This window comes from Struthio camelus, chromosome 5 (assembly GCF_040807025.1).
Source record: "Struthio camelus isolate bStrCam1 chromosome 5, bStrCam1.hap1, whole genome shotgun sequence".
Taxonomy (NCBI): domain Eukaryota; kingdom Metazoa; phylum Chordata; class Aves; order Struthioniformes; family Struthionidae; genus Struthio; species Struthio camelus.
Window position 1 is genome coordinate 49802413 of NC_090946.1, and position 21042 is coordinate 49823454.

A 21042-nucleotide genomic window follows, 5' to 3' on the forward strand; every position below is an offset into this window, starting at 1 on the left:
TATCTTAGATTAGTAGAATTACTGGCAGTATATTCTATGTGTTGCTTTGTTTTCATAGTTAGCATATTGGTTTATAGATATTAAAAAACATCTGTGCATCCTTGTCATCACAGAAAAAAGGCAGATGTGCTGTGATTGGATAGTGCATTACTATTGGAATACATTTTCTTTCTTTCCTCTGTCTGATGTGTCTTGTTTCCTGGCTTAAAAAATATCAGGAAACAGTAAGATACTTCCGGATTTATTTCTGAAAATCCCTTATAGTAGTCATAGGTAGTGTATAATACATCCCTTTTTTTCTGTATCTTTATTCTAAAAATCATTAAGTATATATATATACTCTGAGTAGAAGCATAATTCAACAACTGTAAAATATTTATTATATTTTAATAGACTAATAAATTCTTATGAGATAGTAGTGGCCACTGTAGTTAATTTTCACAAGAATTTTCACAAGAATTGGGTTACTTAAAATGTTCCTAAACTTACAGTTGGCTGAAAATGTCTGTAAAAGTGAGCTGTTTTACTGAAAGTCTGATAAGAAAATATTCAATTAGTTTGCAATATTAGAAAAATGACTCAAATTTAGTTTGACTCTTCCTAGAGAAGTATATCCCACAGACCCTAACATTGTTTTCAAAATATTTCCTATAGAAAGCTAAGCTTTCGTAAGGGTGTGGCCTCATTTATGAGAAAAGTGAGCATTCTTCAAAGCTGATCTTGACGCATTTCTTTAACACCAAAATCTTCCTATAAACTTATTTCGTTGTATATTATCCACTGAGTTTTTTGACTGAAAACCATGCCAAAAAGTTGTAAACTTATTCATGTAATTTCTCTGAGAGTTGTTATTCTGTAAACTGGGCAGCTTATGCACACCTAAATATGTTTTTATTCTATGTTACGGTGATACTTAGCTGTGTAGTAAAAATGAATGGTGAATAGATTGAGGATCTTGAGAAACCCTTGAGAAATTGCAGTCCTGAAAGATAAAAAGGAAGTGATTCCTGCTTCAACAGTATCTGTGGATCTTTTAATTACAATTTTTCATCACAGGAAGATTGCACTTAAGCAAGACTGAGGAAGAATGAGATAGGGCATTCTGAAGCTGTTTAACCAAGTGGTTTCATGTTGTGCACATCCTACCAGTTACTTTTTTATATTTCTAAAAATATGTATTTAATTAAAACTACTACCTGGATTTTAAAATTGCATGGTTATCTAATAAGAAAAGAATTTGAAGTAATAATTGCGTGGGCACCCTTGAATACTGTTATGCGGGTTGACAATGATAAAATCTGTATGTTTGTATCATTGCATACGATACTACATTATAATCATACTTTTAATACTGTAAAATTCTAATTCTGTAAAAGTTAAGCACTGTTGCATAGCTCTGCTGTCATCTGCTTACTACGTTGAAATACTAAGTGTTCATGGAAGCTAGTGTTTCTAGTGTTAATGCTATGAGGCAAACGAGTGCATTCTACTGAAATGTGAAAGCAGCACTTTTTTTTATGATGTTCTATACAATAAATAGGACAACAAACACTGACTGAAAGTTTTCAGGCATGCAGTTAGGCCGTCTAAATTTGAAGCTAAGTTGTCACTAATTAACTGTCTTGTCTTCTGAGTTGCATCTAAATAGTGTAAAAGTAACTGTGACTTTTGATTAAACATTTTAATAATTATACCTTTGAGGAAAAAAGCATTACTAGTCTTAGTCTGTCAGTAATAAAGTAGAGGGTTATGATGGCATTAAAATAAAGTTGCTTATAACAATTTCAAAAAATACAAAATGCTATGCATTTAGAATATCTTATGTTCTACGGTAGGTTCTAGTAAAGAAAAAAAGCATGCTAGGATAGCAGGATGAAATAAATGGAAGTATATGCCTGGGCAGTTAATGTTGCCTGGCCAAGCTTAATTTTGAGGTTTCCTGACTCACAGGTAGGGAATATCAACTCATTCTTTGCATTATTTCCTTAAAAAGACTAAATAAAAAGTCGTGAGCATTTAAATCATAAGTAATTTCCCTTGATAACCTGTTCATTTAATAAGTACACTGACATTAGTGGTTCTGATTCTTCATTCTGTAATAGCAGTTGGAGTCCAGCAAAACTTCAGTGAGCTCAGAGTTAACGTGGCTTTATATGTGTTACAATAAAGTAGAGAATGAAGCCCTATTTAGACAGGAACACAACCTCTAAATTTTTGCTCTCTATTAATCATAATATTAATAATCATAACTTGTATCATAAAATTTTCAGTGTCAACAAGCACTACTGCATTTCAGGCTGCATACTTGTAAATGTGATTTAATCTTTCAGTAATTTAAGTTTTGGAGGTATTGCAATATATGCACAGAAGACTAGCTGTTGTAGAGAGCTTTGTTCAGATTGAAGAGGCCTAAAGAGAAAGAGCTTAAGCCTTGCTTGTTTTTTGTCAGCTCTACAGCTTTCTTACCATACTGCAAAACATTCTTAGCATTGTACCTTAGCCAAAATCTCTCTTTTGAGAGATAACATAATACTTTGATTTGAGTTAATTCAAGTATTAAGCAATATTTAAGAATGCTTTTATTAGCATCCATGCAATTCAAATAGTATGGGTTACTTCTTTCTGCTCCTTGCTCTGGCTCAGCGAACTACATGTCATTCTTCCCTCTTGTGAAAAAAATTATTTAATTCTTTGATTACTGGTGTAATGTGCAAAACAACAAAAGTAATTAATTAACAATTCATGAAAGTAGCTGACTCCTATTAATACGCCGTTGACCCAAGGTCCACTGTTCAATGTTTAAAGATCAGGGACTGTAATATTTATTATGAGGTCAGTCATATTGATATAGCATTAAAATCAGTCACATCTAATACACTGCATAGCAATTATTATGTTAATACAACAAGTATTACAGATGCATAGATTTTTAAGTCACAAAAAAGTTATGTTATCAAAATTTGTTATTTGACAGTTAGAATGAAAGAATGTAGAGAAAGTGATTTATTGGCCTTGTGTCCAGCGTGAAGATTGCAGAAACGTTAAGGCACAGTGCTGCTTTCCAGAACCAGAGAATTCTGCTGAAGACAGATTCTCCATTTCCTACTTTTCAAATAATTAGCTTGCTTTCTTTTCTTGCATATGGTGTGCAGAACTTCATCCTCTGAGACTCAGACTGTTAAAACCTGTAGACTTCTAGAAGTTATTTTGCGTTGTCTTTGTTCCTAATGAAAATCTTGGCATTCAGTTTGCTACATCTCAGTCTCTCCTCCTCTCTACTTGGACCTTTTCTTGCACTGCTTGTATTTGCTGTCTGTGTTTCCGTTAAGTGGACTTTTTTTTTAGAGGGTAAGAGGGAAAATAGAGCCAAATGTATCTGGTCTGTGTATTTACAATAAATGTAATTATATTTGGATGTGAATTAGTTTAGAGTTCAGGTATGAGGCCAAACTAAAGCAGAAATTTGAGTTTACTTTGCTGTTACTTGAAGGTAATAAATTTTTCCTCTGGTAATTCTGGTAGTTTGGTAATTTTGGCCTTGGACTGTACCTAAGCCACAACTGAAAGGAAGCCTCTCTCTATTTGATTCTCACCAACACTGAAAGCATAGATCCTGAGGAAAACACAATCTAATTGGAATATCTTTGAGAAGTTGGGTTTAATTTTAGGCTGTTCTAGATATAAATAAAGTTATGTTAAAATGATATATTGGAAGTGTCTGGGTTTGAGTTCATTGAATTCTAAAACCTAGAACTGTTTTTTTTAGATACGACTTCACAAAAGCAAAAATTCAACTATTAAAGAAGTGAAACCTCCCAATTTCCTGTTTAAAGATGCTTAGAACTTTATACGTACAAGGCAATTCACAGATCACCCTGTATCATGTGATTAATCCTGTCACAGTTTGAAGTAAATGGGAGAGAGAATTTCCTATTGCATATGAAGCTGAGACCACTAGTATGATCTTCCTAGACTCCACACTGATTCAGATGTCCCAGTACTATTCTAATTCTTGTTCTGCTGCTGTGGTCAGTGTTCATATCTGTAGTTTTACTTGCTTAAGGATTTTGTATCTCTTCCATGCATTAGTTTGATCTTGTATCTCAAAAGCTCAAATTGGTAGCACTATTTCATTAATTCATTTTAAAAATTCATTTTGGGACCTTAATTTGTTGTTTGTTAGATGTTATATCTTATAAACTGAAGAATATCCACATAATTTAACTTTCATGTCAGAGGGAGATGTCCTCACTGAAGAGGTCAAAATACTTTAATCACGGCACATTGGTCTAAAACAGGCAAGATCTATAGAACTTTGCTGCCCGCTGCAAGGATTGTTTTTCTCTTTCCATTAGAAAATTGGCTCGATAAGAATGGAAATGTGTTAGCTTTCAGGGTATTTTTAACTGTATTGGTATTCCAAATGCACCTTGAGCAAAGGGCAAAATGGAATAAATGATACTAAGCTGTATTTGCATTTGTTGTTATTGGAATTTTTGTTCTATGAGCAAGGTACATAGATGTCTATGTGCATATATACACACAAGAAGACATTGTCAGTGTTTAGTACTAGTGTACTAAACAATGCTGTGGTAAAGCTGTACTTTTTATTTAGCAAGCAAATTCGCAAAAGTTTTGAGATAACTTCCAATACTCATTTAAAATCGCTTTCTGTTTCATTTATTTGTCACCATTCAAGAAGTAACAGCCCCAAAGGGACACCGGAGTGTAAACAATTCAAAGGACACTCGCATATGTCGTTGTGATCAACTACTTTTTTATGACACACAAGTTCAAAACGTTGATGTTGTTTTAATATTCTTGTGCTGCAAAATATTGATATACGAAAATGTAGGGGGCTGGTGGAAGAAATACATTTATCATTACAAACTCATTGTTTCATTTTTGCATGTGAATTAGATTCTTTAAATTACCTCAGCAGGGAAATCATCATAGTTAAATGTTCACTGTGTTTACTTCTCAAAGATCTATCCTAAAATACGGACCTTTTCCTTTCTGTTGACATGGTATGGTACTGTAATTGTTGCATGCTGAACATAGACAATTCAAATACTGTCATGCTCCTTTCTCTAGTCTAGTAGATGGCAAGGCAAAATCACAGGTATCTTTGCAAGTAATTCATGAAGCCAGTTGGAAAAAAGCTGGAAATCTACTTGAAGTGTAAATATTAATATATCATTTTAAATATATACTTTTATATTAATTATATGAATTGTATATACTCTGTATAATATTTGTAAGATATTTGTTTGAAATATTTAGGTTAGCAAGATAATGAAAAGCAAAATTGATACATTTTGTTACAAATTAGTTACATAATTATCTGCTCATCATATTTATTTACTTTACAAATGGAATTATTTTCTCATATGAAAATATTATCATTCAGTTAGAAATATCTGTATTCTCTGTTACAGCTACAGAATGGACAAGAATACAAGTGAGTGTCAAAAGACGCAGTCTATTGTCTCTTTGTATAAATTTGAGTCCAGCTCCAGTTACGCTTTTTGTTATATAGATGAGTTTTGTTATAGATGAGTAGATAAAATAGGAATAGAGCTATTTCTGACTTTTTTTCCCTCGGCCTAAACGTGTTTTTGTGAAACAGAATCCAATCCACTGAAATAGAAGTAGGATCCAATGGAAATTTTTTGTTCAAATAGATGCACTATAATGTATGTTCTTAGGCCTTGGGCAGACTTTTGTATCAAACTTACAAAGGCCTTTGAATAACCAGTTGTCTGTTGGCCACAATTTTGTGTTTCCCTGCTGTGTTTGAATCTAAGACTTAAATCTGTGTCTCCCACCTCCCAGAAGTGGGAAGCTGAACTGCCCAGCTAGTGACATGAGTGGGGGTAGCTTTTACCTACTCCTCTGTGAGCTTTTCAACTTTTTATGAGTGTTAATTAGTCCAGCAGATAGAGAGTCCAGTAGTGAGAGATCTACCTGAGGTGTCAGAAAGCTAACCCTGAATTCCTTGCTGGAGACCACCGTTACTTGTTATATTACCAGCAGTGATTTCCATTCCCTGAAGCAGCAGCTTCCAGCTATGTGTCCAGCTATGTGCAATTCTGAAGTATCTTCCTAGTACTACTAATCAATATATTACAGTTGGAGAGCTGCTGTCTTACACACAGTGGGATAGTTCAGCCACTGAGAGATTGAGACCATTGCTTAGAATAGGCAATTACTTAGTGTTAGGTAACACGTTTAGGATATTGCAAAACAGTGATCCAAGCTTGTGCCTGGTCTTCTGAGTGCTAGAGCAGTGTGTTAAATTTCTACACAGGACCATTACTGGTTGACTTCAGTGAATGTCTTTGACAGCTGTGCTCTGGTAGGGTTACTTTATGCCCGTGGCTCATTGCAAAGCTACAAGTATAATAGAGAACTTGCTCTGCTACCTGTTTACTTCGATACTCTTTTAAGAAATTATGTTGCATCACTGCAGTGGATAGTTAAGTTGTTTTTAGCTATATTTTCTATTATAATTTGCCATGCTATAGATTTTACTCCAGTAAGAAATTGCCTTCCCATTTTTGCCTATTTTAAGAAATAAAACAGGAGGACAATAATTATGTTTTTTCAGAAATATTTTCTAAGTATTCTGCTTAATTTCATGGCTTCCTGGGACGAAAACCTCTTCCTGTATATAGGCATAGAACTGTATTGCCTCAACTTTTAGTAGCATTTGGCTCAGTAAGTTTAACACTCAAGTACAGTGCTCTGCGGTATACTGATTTGAAACATTGCTTTGTTGTTGCATTGCCAGATTTGTCTCAAAATGAAATATTGAACTCACTCTTAATGTTAAAATACATATCTGGGTTAAAATACATACATATCTCTCTCCAAGCCTTGGCACTCTTGCTGAAGAGAATTGGAAGTGCAGAGGAGCATTGGTTCTCCAACTCTCATTCTTCAGAGCTGTAGAGAAGGCAAAGAATATTTATGGTTTCTTGTAGCATTCTTTCTGGATTTGGTGGCTGGAGAAAATAGTATAATGGCCACTGGAATGTGCAAACGTCTTTCCATTGATTTCAACACACAGCAGACTGGGCCTAAAGGAAGCAATTCCCAGTGAGAGAGAGCCTGCAGGTGTGAATTTACATGTGCAGTAGGAAATGTCTAATTGCAGATCCAGAGAAAAAGTCATGAATAGAAGACTTGGGGAATATCTGCCCTAAGGTCTATCAAATATTTTTAGAACCCTGAAATAGAGAGTTGTTTGTTATTACTTTTTAATACCAGTTAGCAGTGACATGCAGACTATGAAATGTGTTAGGCTTCATTTACATAAATCAGAAGCTTGTCAGCTTCTTCCTTTTAGATGTCTATATTGCCTTAAAATCCAAATTGATGACCTTATTGTAACACAAAGGAATAGTGTTGGTAAATGTTATTATAATTTTCTTCTGTTATTGAACATCGAGATGGAAATGCAATGCTAAAATTTGTGGTATTCTTACATATACTGTGCTTTGTTATCAGTTTTCCGTATTTTTGATATGTTCTTTCCATTATCAAAAAAGGTTTGAGGTCTTTGTTTCATAATGCTTTACCAAAGTCACCAAACTTGGCATTTTATTTAAAATGTAATATCTAATTTTAAGTTGCACTATATTGTTGTCATTGTATCAATGCAAATGTAATTCTGAGGCCCTCTGGCTGCCCACCATGATGAAATAGAAAAAAGAGGAAATATTCTCATCTTTTAACTCAAAAGTCATTTTTTTGTGCCATCAAGGATGAGAAGACTTCTATCATAGGAAACAATAAAGGAAATAGGAGAACTATTGTACTCATAATCAGAAAAGCTCTGGATAGTTTTATGACCACAAAGAACATCTGTAGCTATGCATACTAAGATAAGGGTACTTACTTCTCATGTTTCAAGTTATAATTCATAGCTTACAGGGGAGAGAAAAGATTGGGGATATTGTTAGTAAGTTTTTTATTAGGGATGGTTGTTTTGTTTTGTCCTCTTTAATGAGTTACTGATCACAGTGCACTAACGACTTAATATAATTCATCTTTCTGGTTCACTGTAAATGTTTTCTTTAAAACGTAAACATAATCTTTTCTAGCTTTCAGAAAAATTAAATAGCATTTTCTATAAAATGAAAATTTGTCCTTTCAAATCTTGAATTTTGTACAGATCTAAGATTTGTTGTTTGTTTATCAGAGGTATGTTTATCAAAATAGCAAAATAATTATTTCTGCTACCACTAAAATATACTGTTCTGTAAACAATGTCTGAAATTTTTATTACAGAAGCATTGCCATTTCACCTTTCTGTGTTCTTATGGTTCGATTTTTGGATTTTGAGCTACCAATGGATAGATTTCAATGTTCAGGATCTGTTTTTAGTGTTCTCCTCAGTGGTTACTATTAGTTATGTCAAATTATGCTCTATCACTTTTGAAATAGACTGCTTAGCTTTGGACTTTTTAAAATAAAACTTTCTTTTGTCACCCTAGTAAATGTGCCCTTTCTAAATTCTTCCTCTTCTTGCTCTTAGAATAATGAAAAGACTAAAAAGACTATTCTTGTAATTAAAAGTCATTTTTAAATAACCTCAGAAGATTGTTTCTAGAAATCAAAACATCTTTATGGCCCCATTTCTAAGGAAAGAAAGACAAGTGACTGGGATCCTGTACACTTTACTGTAGTCTACATTAATTACCTTCTATTAAAAAATGACAAAGACCTTTTTGAAAGGGAATCTGGCACTCTTTCCGCAGAAATGATGGCAGACACCCTACTCTCTGCTGATTTCTTGACACTTCTAATTACCTGTATTCATTTGAAATCGTTTCCTTTGTAGTGAGTTATTGGCATGATTTTCAGAGAACAAGAGGAAAATGGAAAACATTTTAGCAAGTTAAGAAAAAAAAATCAACAGTATCATTGTTTGCAGCTTTTGTTGAAACTACCTATGTGAGTCATTTGAGGGACATGAAGGTAAATGAAAGGTTATACTTTGCCCTGCACGTTGTCCCTGGTATTTGTAATGTCAATAACTGTAGAAGGTTGTCAGGAAGCTGGAGAGATAAAGGTCAATAGCAATGACAAATATATCATTGTATGTGTTTGAATATGCAATATCAGCCTAATCTCATGGTGGAGGTTTTCACACCCTGGAAATATCAATCAGGTGCTGTATCAGAACCATCCATTGTTTTCAGTGTATCTAGAATTAAATGGGAGATCAGTAGATTTAAGTTTTAGCGTATTGAAATTATTTTTTCCAGATTGTATTCTTTATTTACTACAAAGAAGAGTTATTCTCCCTAAAAGTTGTCTTCTGTGAAATAGAAGACTAACATGAATAAAAAATGTATTCTCGATATTCTAGGTTCTTTAATTTGTTACAGCACATTGAATATTAATCTACTTTTAATATCTAATATTGTCACACTTTTCAAAATCTTTTTGCAAACCATGGCTTTCCAATAATTATGTGTAAGTCCTTTTTTTTTTTTTTTCATTTACTAATGAAGACTACAGCATCTCACTCAGAGTGCCTTGTACAGGAATAGACTTATTTTTCATGAATTATATCAGATTTTCAGAGTTCAGTAAAAGCAATCACAACCTACAGTTTAATGAATGTATTAAGGAATAATCCTGTGGCATAATCTTGCAATCCAACACATTAAAGCACTGGATCTAAGTTGTGAGAAATGTGCATCCTGATTTAGGGAAACTTCCCTATTCGACATGTTGGAGAATGCCATCAAGTCACAAATCATCACAATGGTATCTGTTTTTTCTGTGATTATACAAGCACAGAAAAACAAGAGATGAAGAACAAGGAAATATATTACATCAGAGAGCCACGTGACACTGAAGGTAAAAAGAGCAATTAGTTTGTGAGAATCTTCAAGTGGGAAGATAGCTGGGAGGCAACCAAGTGAGGAGGAGTTTTGAGAGTACTGGAATACTGCACAAAAATAAAGCTTTGTTTGAGAGACGATGGGAAGAATTTTTTCTGAGTAGAACAAATGAAAAAGTGAACGTATGGAGTTAAGGGAAAAATGAGCTCAGATCCTATCTACTGAGTAGAAACATGAAATGCAATTTGGTAAAAAAGAATACTGAAAGGAGAGGATAAAGGCACAAAGATACTGTTACAGCTTGGATCCAAACATCGACCTGCATGAAACGTCTGTGAACCTGATATTTTTTAATAAACCAACTATAAAAATGTTTACTAAGCCTGAATTAATGATTTTACTCTTTTCCTGAACAGTAGAGCAAATACTTTGAACCTTTGTACTGCTAAGAAAGTATCACTTCTGTCAACTCTCCCTAAAATTCTAAGGACTTCCACACAAAACTGTAAGAATTTTACAATAGCTTGTTGTTCTTTGACTTGCAGTTTTAAGCTTTTTTTCTGTGTACAGGAACAGTGACTAGTTTCAGTGATGTCAGTTGCTTTTGAACACATTTATACCTTTTAGCATTCGAATTTTAATTTAGTAAAGCACTTTAATGTTAATTACATGCTTAATTAAAGTTTAAAATGCATCATAAGTACATGCTGTTCAGCAAAGCACTTAAGAATATGCCTGTATCCTAGCAAAGTTCACAGGATTTAAGGAAGTGCTTGAAGAAGTTCACTGTCAGCTGAAGTGTTTTGCCAGGGTCCTTTCCTAGAAGTCCTTTTGACCTCCAAATACATTTTTCCTGAGAGTAAACATCCTAGCTAGGTTTCCAAGGACATAATAGTGACTGAAAAGGTAATACCCCCTGATACATGCATATAAGCGTATGCTTCCAGCACTGCCTAATTTCAAACCATCTGCCACACAGGTAATGTAGAACAGTTTTTAAACTGTCAAGAGAAAAACATCAGATCTTACATGAAACGTTTTTCTTCTTGAAGTATCACAATTTAAGATAGTATATTGTTTTCCTTTGTTAGTCATGATATATGTACTTATCTTGAGAGACACTTTATTAAACCAATTATTGAAATGCAATACCAGTGATTAAAAAATATTACAATACTGTCTGAGAAGTGGGTTTATTATTCTGGACAGTGCATTGCATATACAGTTGGTTTATGAATTTTAGCACGTTAAATGTTTTGTCTTCTCTGCGGTTATGGTGGCAGATACAAATACTTATAGATGCAGAATATGTATGGTATGGTATGTTTGTCTGTTGAGTTGCTTTACCTTTGAAATTTTGTTACTAAACCAGAGTAAGTAATGTGCATCTGGCATACTCCTGTAGAATTCTCTCTCTCTCTCCTTTTCTCTCTCCTCTCTTTCCCTTTTTTTCTCTGTAATGTTACAAATGTACTCTTGTAAAGCATACGCAGTTTGGCTATCTGTCTGCCTGTTCTATGCATGTTCTTCCACTTACGTTGCCTCATTAGACTTCACCACTCTCTATTGCATACGCATGCAGAGGTTTGTTGGTTAGTTTTCCATTTGAAAATAGTCCGGATGCTTATTATGGAACAACACTTGTTAGACTTACTATTTTCACTCAAGTGCTTAATTGTGTCATTGTTGAAGGCCTGTTATATACTGGGGATCGTGACATTGCTATGAAATGACTGCAATTATCAGGCTGTGAGGAGACGGTCTCATTGCTATTTTGAATCTGCATCTTAGCGCTTCAGAACTGGAATAATCTTTCAGCACTTGCCATCTCTTTGTGTGTTTTTAGCTATCATATACACGGCTGAGAATTAGATGCTCCCAGTACCTAGAACGAAGATAATTCATAGGCTGAAATGCATTGCTTTGGAAAAGAAAAATTAAGTACTTCTGAAATATGCGTTTACCTCCCATACTCATCAACTAGACAGATTCCTCTTGTTTTATTAGCCGTGGGTGTTACATCAGAGCTGTGAAAGTTCTGTAATTGCAAATACCTGAACCAAGTTTTCTAGTCTGCAAGCCATTATTTGCAGTCCATGACTGACTATCTGAATGAAGAAATATAATGTATGTTACAATCACTAACTACAGGATTTGATACTCTTTTCCAGATAAAGTAGTGCTGTACTTTGTTTTATTTCATTGAGGTTCAATATATGAATACTGGAATCTAGTCCATACATGAAGAAATTCATGCTCTGGAGTGAGTGTCATCTCTGATGTCATCAGAAAGGAGAGTGCCATATCGTGATAGTGGGCCATAATAAAGGAGATCTTTTCTACCCATCTTCTAAAGTATGCTTGAATACTAGATATTTATTTGCATTGCTTAATAAATATGACAGTATCGTGCATTATATATTCATTTTCTTGCCACGTAAACTACCAGCATTACAAAGGTCAATTTTGTTATTGTGTGTTTGCAGTAATGTGCTGTGGTGAATACTTTTTGGATTTTAAGTTCGCAATACTGTAAAAAGGCTGAAAATAAATGAGTTCACACTTGAATTTATTCTTAATAAAGGAAAAAGTACTGCATATTTTATAATACATAAGAATAAATATAAAAGACCTAAAAATAGACTCATGCAAGTGTCTCCCAGTTTCCACCCTGCTATTTAGTGCAGCATTTCAAAACCCTCACTTGGGAAATGATTTTTATTTAGAAATGTATATTTCTAATTTCTTTTTTTGACAAAGAAAGGCCTTTTGTTCTGGTTTCTTCAACAGAACCTCATTTTGTGACTTTCTACTGTCCCCTAGTGGCATTTTAATCTTTATAACTATTGTGATATTGCCATTCTACGTTGCTTCTGTGCTTTTCTGTTTCCTTGAGACTATCATTAACAAACATTTAAAATACTATTAAACAACCCATCAACTGACTGTGGAAGCGATAACATTGCTCTTTAGCCTGAGCGGTCCTTTCAGATATTTTTAAATGATATAAACAAAACCAGCAACCATATGCTATCTATATAATGCATTACTTCATTACAGTAAACATTTCAGATTTTCAGAATGTTAACACAAACCTGATGAAAGAAAAATGTTATTAGTTGTGACGAGCCTATACATACCCTACAGTAGCTCAAATGTAATTTGTGACAGGTTAGAGAATTATTGTCAGTAGTCTTAGAGCATGCATTCCAGCTATTCCTTTTATTTTCTTCCCTTTAAACTCACACTGCATTTCCATTAGATTGTTAGCAAATTTACTATACCCCACAGTGTCACTTTTACATCAAATATTAATGTTACAGAGATGTAGCAGATTAGTAGCTATCTCAACTGATAGTTATTGAAAATGGACTTTTAAAGTTTTCTGTATTTTATATATAGATATATGCATTTGACAGCTTTTACTTTCTTAAATGCATGGCTGCTTATTCTTTCTTGGGGGTGCATATGTCTATATCTCCTTTCCTCACATTTTGTACCACTCGCACATATTCTCTCAACTTCATCTCATTTTTGATTTGAATATGCAGTCTTTTTTTTTCCTTGCAACCAAAAGCAGAATTCTATAGTCCCTATGAACATGGGCTTCAGTGATTAGTTCTCCCATGATGATCATAGATTTTATTTTAGGCTTAATGCTAGAATACTTTTATATGCATTTATACATATATAAACACTGGATATTATAGTTCATTTCATGTTATATACTGTTTTAACATAGATGTTAACAAGTTCTTTCCTGGACTTGGAAGATGTGAATAAGGTAATTGAGGATTCATTTAGAGTAACGAATGAAATTGTGAATGAAGGTGGAAAAAGATGCATTTATATCCTTTATGTATATCCTGTATATATACACATATCTATGAATGCACACGCATGCACACACATGTTCAGATTTAAACGAATAAGAAGTCCTTTAAGCTTTTTTTAAAGTTTCTGTAAGATTAGTAAAATAGAGGTCAACACAAGAAATACATATTTAAGTTCTACCATAATAACCTTAAAATTGATAGCTATAAAAAATGACAGCCCTGCAAGTAAAGGTCTAGTGAAATTTGGCCCATTAACTCAGCATTTTAGGAATCAAAGAGATATGTATTGCATTAATGACTTCTTGGCACTGTCTACTGCAGTATTATGGTTATAATAACTATCACACTAATACTACTGTTGCACGCTTTTATCTTGAACTGGAGCGAGGGTACAAACCCTGCAGCAATCATATTTTCTTAGAATGGTTCATTATATGCTGTATGCCTTGTATGTTTGAAAATAAGAAAGAAAATGGCATGACATTTCGTACAATTTACTTTGTTAAAAAGAGGAAAAGAATTGGTTCTAGCTTTTGAGCTTTGTCTGTCTTCCGTAGTCATATTTCAAACTGTGTAGATCTGCTTATCCATTCTTCGGTTTGATTAAGATATCCCAGAACAAATCCTTAGAGTGCAATCATTTTTGGCACATGCAGACATAAATGTAACCAATATTAATAATACTGCTTAATATCATTTTTTAGATGTGGAAAGAAGAGATTTAAAAGCTCTCAAATTATTTAGTCTTATAAGAAGGAACAAAATGTGTTCTCCTTTATTTGTGCACATTCATATAATGTAGTACAGCTTTCAGTACTGCTTCTTTGATGACATCTTTTCAAATAGTAATTTCTTAAATTGAAATATAGAACTTTTAAGCTTTCTTCCTCACAGATTTTTGTGTTCTTTAAAAAAATATCTTGCAGTAAGCAGAATTATTTTAAGATGTAGCTGCTATGTTATTGGAAACACTGGAAATGCTTTAACAGGCTAAAATGGAATGGGAATTTCTCTTCAAAACGTTGTGTAGCTTTGTTTTAGCCAAACATAACTTGTTCGGAGCCTTAGTTTATAAGATAAAATTATCATTGTCCTTTCTATTGGGAGGTTATATGTTTATGGCTGCTTAAAGAATTTCCTGCAAAAGACTTAGTATAAATTTGCCTAATTACTGCTAAGATATTACAGATTAGAAAATAGATGGCTTCTCAGTAAATCACTAGAAAAATATAATGCTATCAGTGGCCTACTTCCCCCAGAATTAGTTTTTTCCAAAACATCTAATAAAGCTAAGCAGTCTCACTTTTTACAACTCAGGAGACTATCTAAACAGAATGAACAGATTTATAGGGTTATTTTTAGTATGTGTCACTAGCATTACAGCTTACATTTGCTTTTGAAGCTTATTTGACATTCTAGTACGAAAATATAGTCAGAAATCTCATTAAAGTCCTTCATAAAGTACAGTCTCAATAGGGCTGTTACCTCTCCAAAAATTGGGGGTGGGGGTGAACATGCATGTGTGCATCATGTGGTTTGGATTTGACATTATTTATTTTTTCATTAGTATTTAAAAAACAAATGGAAACACCTGCAGATGAACATGTAGATAATTTTATATAAATAATTGCTCAACTCACAACTCGTTGAAGTAACTAAGCATGTTGTCTGTCTGCGTTATTTCACAGAGCAACAGGTAAATGCTGACATGTCTAAAATGGTAATGCTTATTTTCCATCACCCTAACAAATAACTGTACATTGAGGTAAAATAAGGATTAAGCTCTTGAAAGGTAGAGTATTCTTTTCTGAAAGCTATTCTTCTATGAATAAGATATACGTAAGGGTTACATAAAAGGATGATATATGCTATGCTGAGTATCTTTTCTGAAAATAGAATGTTGTGCCCTATGATGAAATACAAACTTATACATGTATATTTGAAATTCAGATGGGGAAAAGTACCCCTTTGTGTGTGTGTGTTTTTTTTTTTTTAACAGCACACAGCTTTTCAGTGTATTTTTTGAAAATATTTATATGAGCTGCAGAATGTTGAGAAGATAAAGCTGAATCCATATTAAACAAATTTATATACTCTTTTGTACTTATGGAAATCCTGTGATGATGTTAAACTATAATGGAAACCTAAACCAACATTGCTATTTTTTTGCCTTCTGGGGCTATTATATTAATCAGGTTGGTGTAAAACTGTACAATAAAGGAATGCCTTTCTCAGGTGGGTATTACTCAGCTGTAGAATTCTAGTAAATCTTAAACTCTGAGATACAACAGTAAACACAGACTACTCTGATAAGATTATATTTTGGAGTAAGATTTCTTGAAACTGTTACAGTACTGAAGTGAGCCGTCAGAAAAATATTTTTCCTTCCAGACTAACTTCTTTTCTTATACACACACATACACACAGTGCTATAGGCTTTAGAAATCAGTTTGCTACAACCATTTTTTAGTATTAAACGTCGATGTGCAGCACTTAAACATTGAAGCAAATCATTTCTGTAAACGTACCTCTAGACAGATTGCTTTCTACAAGGCTGGCATGGAATTGAAAGAATAAAATGACACGGTCAGGCTAATAGGGTAATATTAATCATATCTGTGGGGAGGAGGAAATTGAGATAACTTGGAAGGGTTAAATGTGGGCTGGTTTCTTTCCAGACATATATTTAGGAGGTTTTTGTTGTAACTGCCTGAATATTAATTCAGCAAAGTAAAAGTAGCAAATGGTTACTGTAGCCTGCCAGCAAATTGTGTATGAAACAAAGAACTACCAGGTTCGTACAAGCTGATAAAGGATTACTATACAGACAAAACCATTTAAAATTTGCAGCTCCAACCAGACAATTTTTTATGTTTTATGAAGAAGTACAATTACATTTTGAATGACCTTATGCCACAATGACGATATAAAGAACAGATTTGTCTCTGCTTCTGAGTCTAACTTGTATATCCTGTATACATTAGTACATTTCAGTTGGTGTAGCTGTGATTGTTTATCTTTGTCAATTTTAAGATATGAATTAAACTCAAATGTCTTTCAAATGTGATACTGTACTTACTCTGTTCAAATAATAAAAATAATTTATTGCAGTAATCTGGATTTATGTCTTGGTTAGTTAGAGTGAATATATGGCCTCTATGGGAATCCCTTTTGCCCCTTAAATTCCACAGTGCTTTAAAATGTAGTTGTGAGTTAGGAAAGTTTAGTATGTGTTTTGCTTAAAATGCTTTCAAATTCACAATAACAAGAAAATAAACTTAAAAATAACGTGGATAAGCTAAACAAGTTATTTTAAATATCCATTGCATTTTAAACTCAGCAAAGTTAACATTAGCTGATAGCACATTTGAAAGCTAAAAATCAACGTAAGTTATTTTTAACTATATACGTATGCCTATTATAATCAGAAGATTAAAGGTGTCCAGAAGGCTTAACTTACACAGGACATCTTTTGTTATTCAGTTTTTAACTACTAATTTCGGTTTGTAGTTTTAAAATCTTTCCCAGTTTTGTAGTGTTGTATAATTTTTCCTTCTTCCTCTCTGTTGTGTTCCTGGTAAACCCGCACCTATTCATCTGTCTGTATTAATGAATCAGTTAGAAAGCAGAGATATTAAAGACAAACTAGCTCATTAATTGAAGAAAGGCTTATATTTCGTTGCAATGGGAAATCCAAATACTGTTTAACACTTTTTAAGAAAGTCTGCTTACAGTACTTTGAATAATAAAATCTAATTCATGTAAAAATGTTAAGTCTTACAAAAACAATCACTCATTTCTTTTTATGGAAGATACACTATATCAGCTTTTCAGCAAAAAGTTTGATGAGAGAGAAGTTGCGAGAGAATTTTCATTAGGAGAAAACTAGACTGCCATGCCTTACAAAATAATTAAGGTTTTCCTTGAGATTTAGTTCAGTAACGTAAGTTGAATTATGAAATTATTAAAAAGACTATCTGAGTATATGATCATAATTAAACTTAGATGCTAAGATGATGGTGTAGTCGCAAACAGTATTTTCAAATTGGGGAAAGTGTTCTTAACTGTTTTGAGGTGGATATCCTCTGTTATGCAAATTTTGTAATATATAAATATATACTCTGAAAACAAGTAGGCTTTTTTGTTAATTGGGATAAATTGTACTTTTTATCCTCTTAATTCAGCCTAGGAAAAGGACATTACTTCATTTTACTATTCTTGTATTACCTACTCATACCTGTAACATCAATATTATGTATACCACATGTGGATAGTTTAAATACAAATTGATCCCCTAAATAAGCATGTACTAGGTGCAAAAGCATTTTTAATAACTGTATTGTGCAGTTCTGTGTCTAGGTATGCTTTTAATTAAACTCTAGGCCATAAATAAGCAAATAATAGAAGTTAGCAGAAAAGCAGTTGATCTAAATCATGACAGTAGCTCATTTATCTTTGTCCTAACAAGACAATAGGAAATGACACTAAGCCGTTGTTTTCTATGCATTAAGATTTCCTTCTTAAACAAATGCAATTGAGGCAGTTTGTTTTTCAGCGACAGCCCAGCACGCAATGCCAGTGGCCAGAGTTTTGTCTTGTCTTCATCCAGGGAAGGATTAATCTTTGTGATGGTGCAAACAAAATGTATGTCTAGGGTCAAAGTGCGGGTTGCCTTTTGGGATCTGCATTACATTAATGTCATTTTTGGGTTCCTGACGTTAATCAAAACCAACACCATAAAGCGTCACTTAGCTAATTTGTGTATTATTGTCAATGTTACCATTAATTATGCGTTTGTGAGGAAAAAGAGGATTAATGAGATGTCACAGGTAATTTACAATGATCAGGCTCCCCAGGACATTGAGAAAACACTAGCTGTGTAAGATTACCGTTCAAACATAATAGAACTCGGGGAGGAAAGTCTTTGTTAATTCTCTGAACCAAGTTTTTCTATCACTATGAAATTTATTTTATATTGACCACAGAATATTTATTTTACATTAAAAGCAGATTATTTTTTACTGAGCTCTCTATTGAAAACATTAATAAATAGATGGTGTCATATTTTAATTAGGAAATCCTTGGGAAAATCTGCTATGTTGTATTGAATTGCTGTAAGGTATACTTTTCACTGAAAAATTTCTACAGGCAACATTAATGAGCACAAAGTCTAATTAAAAGTGCCAGATTATCGAGTGATAACATCATTAACACATCATTACTATAGTGTGATGCTCTATATACATATAGTATAGAGGCAAAAAATAATGAACAGTGTTTGTATATTCACAATATATGTATCAACTATGTAACATATAGGTGATAAAGTCAAACTTTAAATGGGGTGAACTTGCCCATTCATTAATGACCCTATTTATTCCATTGCTACTGCTGTTTTTTAAATTCCTCTGTTACTGATTTCTTCATACATTTTAATGTTGGGATTTATAGAAAAGTAGCTTATAGGACAGTAACAATCAAATTTTGTTCCAAATTAACAGTAATTTCCCAAGACAAGCGAACTAATTTTATAAATTAATTTCAGTTCCTAAAATTTTCAGCCCAAACTGTGTTGGACTCTTGCTCGTTGAAAACTAAATTTATACTGATTTTGTTTAACTTAATCAGCTAGGGTCCTTTTGAACAATATTTTCTAGTACATCAAATCTTGGTGCCTTTTTCTGACAATGCTTCCTTTTTATTAGTTTAAAAGTCTTGTGGAAACAAGAATATCAGAGATTAAAATTGATAGGAGGAATAAATTAGCTTGTCTATATGTCTCAATTAATCTCCAATAATTTCCTCAAAAGTTACCCTGGGAAAAGGAGGCCCGTTTTTAATGGTAGCAGTTTTATGGTCCCATATTTTGTAAATTACATTGACCAGAAATTGGTGTTAGGTATAAATTGTTTATACTTAGCAATTTTTCCCCAGTCCCCCCTGCCCTCATAGCTTATTTCATATCAGGTCTTAATACCTGTATCTTTTTTTCAATAGATACACTATTTTGTGTAAAGTGACCTTTGTACTTGTACATATACTTCTATACTTTTTGGTATATAACCTGATATTGTTGAACTCTTTCAACAAATCAGTTTGCCTTATAAGTAAATATGAAGCACATAAAAGATCAACCACATATAGACTATTATATATACTTATAATATATATATTATATGATGCTATATGGTGATATATGGTTATATATGATATACTGTACATATTGTCAACTGAAAGTATATTCATTCAAGTGAATTTTTTGTTTCCTCAAAACTGATGCTTTGAAGACCAGTTCTAATTTTTATCCTTACTGCCAATTCAAAATATGCTGTGACAAATTTAACAATCTTCCCATTGTCTTAATCTTCTCCTGAAAAGATCGACTGTGGAGATCAGGGAGTACATTAATCTTTTTACTCAACCAGTCCTTAGCTTCTCTGTTGAAGCTGCCAGGAGGGTAGGGTTCTTTAATGCTGTACAAGCTATTGCTGTTTATATTGGGGCATATCCCACTCACAGTGTCATCAGGATTAGGACCCCACAGGCCAGAGGACTCTGCTCACATTAAATACTATTTCCACCAGGAAGCACTAAGGAAGTACCACTCTGGAAATTGGAAATGTGGAAGACTTCAGCCTGCTAATGCCAAGAAAGAGCCATGAACAGCAAGGGACAGCGACTACATCTGAGGGTTGCACACTGGCATATGAAGAAAATGAAATCAGCTCAGTGTTTTGTTCATTATACATTTATGAGTATGGACTAGTTTCTAAATAAAACTGTCTTCTGAAGATAATGACATGTTTTTATTTAGCTTTCCAATCTGGGACATAAATAGAATCAGAGCGTGTTTACCTGCAGCTGCTGTTAAGCACTTGACACAGCTTATTAGCTGCGCTAAAAAAGTTTGAAATAGAACTCAGAGGATAACTCATTAAACACTGTTTAAAAATTATTGGCACAATATTGTACGACAGCTAGAATGAAGATACAGAGTAATTAAACAAGAGTTTAATGATAACAGCTAGATTTGAACAGATTTATGAATAACTGCATAAAAGCTTACAGTTGCAATCATATGTAGCGGTCACTTGTTCATGTAATTACTGAAAGTGAGGATACTAAGAAATACGTGCAGGCCTGAGAATTTGGTTGTGCTGAAGGTTAGATCTGGGCAAGAATACTGTGAAGAATGGTAGATTTCTGGAAAATTGATGAAAAGGTGTTTCTGGTAACATTGAAACTACTCAGTCAACTTAGTTTGCGTTTGTAAGTAATCTTTGTCTGAAATGCTTTACCCTTACCCTTTTCCTTTTAGCAGCTGATGCTGACTGGATGATGCTACA

General features: G+C 33.4%; 1 long non-coding RNA gene across 3 annotated transcripts in view; it reads left to right on the top strand.

Annotated features, from left to right (window-relative positions):
• The window catches only part of LOC138067491 (uncharacterized), a 44566-nt gene extending 24074 nt beyond the window's left edge, over nt 1–20492 (top strand). The window contains exons 3-4 of one of the 3 annotated variants that reach the window (XR_011141555.1): nt 5439–5461; nt 6878–8501. This is a non-coding gene — a long non-coding RNA (uncharacterized lncRNA). Of the gene's footprint in view, nt 1–5438; nt 5462–6877; nt 9371–20280 lie in introns of those variants that run through there. The other 2 variants (XR_011141557.1, XR_011141556.1) reach the window with 2 other exon arrangements.
• The last annotated feature ends 550 nt before the right edge of the window (nt 20493–21042 follow it).